Below are 4094 nucleotides of genomic sequence, written 5' to 3' on the forward strand. Positions count from 1 at the left end.
TAGCCAGATAGAGTGTGGAAATTATTGAACAATATCATTAATATCACACGCAAACAAGATTCTACTGAAAATTATCCAAAACTGATTGGAGCAGCACATCAGCAGAGAACTGTCAGATGTGCAGTCTGGATTTAGGAGAGGTCATAGTACTAGGGATGTTATAGTTAATAATAGATGGAACTTGGCTGAAAGTAGAGAGTACCAGAGGAGTACCAATCTGTGTTTCATTGACTATGCAAAGGCGTTTGACTGTGTGGATCACAACCAACTGTGGCTAACTCTGAGATGAATGGGAATCACAGAACACTTGATTGTGCTTATGTGAAAACTATACTTGGACCAGGAGGCAGTTGTCAGAACAGAGCAGGGAAATAGTGCATGGTTTAAAATCAGAAAACGTGCACACCAGCAATGTGTCCTATTGCCATGTCTTTTCAATCTCTGTAAAGCAGATCATCAGGAAGGTTGGGCTCTGTGAGGAGAAATATGGCATCAGGATTGGAGGAAGACTCATCAGCAACCTGCATAATGCAGATGACACAACTTTGCTTGCTGAAACTGAGGAGGACCTGAAGTACTTGCAGCAGGAAGTCCAGGACTGCAGTGAGCAGGAGAGGAAGACCTCAAATTAGATAGATTTACACAGTAACTTGGTTAAGGGAGATAGGTGTGTCAGAGTCAGTGAGATTGGCTTAGTATAGGGCAGGTTGCAGAGGTATTGTGTATAGAGTGCTATGAGTCACAGGTGACTCAAGAGCACATAACAACAATATTGCATTACCTGGAATACACTCAAAAGAAACTAGAACCATGACACAAACAGATGTACTACACAGCCAGGTTGTGCTTTTTTAAATAAAAATTTTATTTTATACCAAAAAGATAGTAACAATATCAACTTCAAAACAAAAAGGTTAAACAAATGGTATAGATACAGAATTAAAAAGCAAAAGACATTAACTAAACCTCACTAAAATAAAAAAGAAGAAAGTCATAAAGATTCATTAAATACAAAATCAGCAGTAATTGAAAGAAATGGAGATAAAATTGATAATTAAACATACAAAAGTATATGAAACAAAGAAATAATTAGCACTACACCAGAAGAAGGTGGTAAATTCATTACTATTGATTGGAACTGAGTTAAGTATACCTGTCAAGAAGCAGAGAATGACATGCCTGCTTCTCCTTTGATGGTGGGGAATTTCTCTCATTCTGCTGCTAGATCTGCTCAATTAATGACAAAACTGTCCAGACTAGCCACTTCCCTTGTGGACTGGCTAACATGGCCTATTGCACATTCCCACTCATTCATATGGCAAAGTCAGAAAATTGCTAGGGAAGCCATTTTTGAACAATGAAACCTTAACATCACATCAATATACCGCAAAAAAAGGTGATTTATACATTAATTTGTAAACTTTCACTCAAATTGCATTGTTGTTATTATTGTTGTTAGGTGTCATCAAGGTGAGTACCACTCATAGCAACTCTCTAAACAATGTATCTGAACTCTACCCTATACTGCTATACTGTGGCATCTTCAGCATCTCTGATGTACTTAAACCCATTGTTACAGTCACTGTGTTGATTAATCTTGTTGAGGATCTTCCTCTCTTTCAATCTCCTTCTACATTTCCAAGCATGATATCCTTTTCCAAGGACTAAGTCCTCCTAACCACATGCCCAAACTATATGAACTGAAACTTTGTCATCCTCACCTCTTAAGGAGCACCCTGGTTGCATTTCTTCCAAGACAGAGTTATTTGCTCTTTAGCAGTTCATGGAATATTCAGTACTCTTACCTAACACCACAACTAAAAGACATTCTTTTTCTGTCATCCTTATTCATTGTCCAACTTTCAGATGAATAACAAGTAATTGAAAAGACTATGGCTTGGATCAGGAGCACCTTAGTCTTTAAACTGACATCATTGCTCCTTAGCAATTTAGATAGCTCCTTGACAGAAGATTTTCTCAATGTGACATGTCTTTTGGTTTTCTGACTGTCTATACAAAGGATGTTGATTGAGAATCTAGGCACGATGAACTTACTTACAAATAGCTTCAATCTTTTCTCCATCTATCGTGATGTTGTCTTTTAGCCCAGTGATGAATATTTTTATGTCCTTTTTGTTGAGATGTAATCCTATGGTGGACAAGTTTTCCAGAGTAGGACAGACTAGGAAGCAAGATTGGCCATGCACATCTGAAATAATAACTGGCCTTTTAAAGTCTTGTATGGATCTCTGTGAACAATAGAGGAACCCCAGTAGAGAAAGGGCCCAGATTAGAAGTTACTCAAAGTGAGAAAAAAAAACAGTTGTAAATATCCAATAATTGGAACAAGGAATGTACTAAATATGGATCTGGAAATACTAGATGTTTTAAAAAAATGAAATGGAACACATGAAGATTGACGTCCTGGGCATTAGTGAGCTCAGATGGACTGGTCTTGGTCACTTTGATTCAGACATTCATGTGATCTCATAAACCAGGAGAGAAAATTAAAAGAATGGTGTTGGAGCTATAATAAAAAAGACAATTTCAAATCTATCCTGAAATATATTGCTGTGAGAGATAAGATACTAACCATACATATACAAGAAAAATGTGGTAATACAACTATTATTTAACTATATACACCAACAACTGAAGTTGAAGAGGGGGAAAATGAGGATATATAGGACCTTTTGCAGTCTGAAATTAAATGAAGATGCAATCAAGATGCATTGCTGATAATTGATGACTAGGACACAAAAGTTAGTAGCAGAGAAAAACAACAGGTAGTTGGAAACTACAGACTTGGTAACAGAAATAAGAATGGAGAACAAATTACTTAATTCCATACAATCAATGATTTCTTCATTTGTGACTATTCTTTTAAATTTTACTTTATATTGATTTATTTACAAAGTTCGAATACTCCTGCTTCTTTCACAACACCCCCCCCCCAATCATATTGTGCAATTCTGTGATTACTTGCCCATCCCCACACCTCTGCTTCCTCCCTTCCCTCCCATGGGTCCTCATACTCATTCTACAATAATGGTTTTCTACAGTTATTGTCCCTAGGGGACTGAGTTAGTTCACTCAGCATAATGCTCTTCAGTCCCTCCCAAGTTAGATAGTAATTTACAAAATGATTGCTCCTGCATGCTGTGTCGTATTCCATTGTGTGAATGTACCATAATTTCTCAATCCATTCCATTGTGCTTTGACATCTGGGCTGTTTCCATGTTTTTCTGATGATTAATAATGCTTCTATTAAGATGGTGTACAAGTCTGTTTGAACCTCAGTTCTCGTTTTCTTGGGGTATATTCCAAGCAGTGGAATAGCTGGGTCATGTGGAATTTCTATGTTCTGCTTCCTGAGGAAGCACCAAACTGTCTTCCAAAGTGTGAATATCTATTTTTAAAAACCACACAAACGGTGACTATATACATGGACCTCACCTGAGGGACTGCTCAGGAATCTTATTGACTACATCTGTGGAAAGAATAGTTGGACAAGTTCAATACCAACAATCAAAAGCAGGCCAGGTGCTGACTGTGGAACAGACTATCAATTACTCAGATACAAGTTCAAATCAAAATAGAAAGCTTTTTTAAAAAGACCAGGTTTACTAGTCTGATAGAGGCTGGTGGAACCCAAAGATCCTTGACGGCAGATTTTCTCAATGCGACATCTCTTTTGGTTTTCTGACTATTTATACAAAGGGTGTTGATTGAGGATTTAGGCACGATGAATGTATTAATAGCTTCAATCTTTTTCTCCATCTATCACAATCTTTTCTTTCAGATCAGTGATGAATATTTTTATATCCTTTTTGTTGAGATGCAATCCTAAACATCCTTCTACCCTGGAACTGAACCCACTCCTAAACATGATCTTTCAGTCAAACAAAAGGAAAGAACTCACTTGTTATTTCTCAAGCTGAAAGAACTGAATAATAAATTCAAGCCTTGAGTTGTAAGTCTGAGTGGTCAAAACATAGTATAATGCAAGAAGCATCCAAACAAGATGAAAGGAATACATAGAAATGCTATACCAAAAAATATTTTCTAGTTGTTCAGTCATTTTGGGAAATAGC

Source organism: Elephantulus edwardii, unplaced genomic scaffold (assembly GCF_000299155.1).
Source record: "Elephantulus edwardii isolate Elephantulus edwardi_28Jun2011 unplaced genomic scaffold, EleEdw1.0 scaffold00154, whole genome shotgun sequence".
In the NCBI taxonomy this organism is placed as follows: Eukaryota; Metazoa; Chordata; class Mammalia; order Macroscelidea; family Macroscelididae; genus Elephantulus; species Elephantulus edwardii.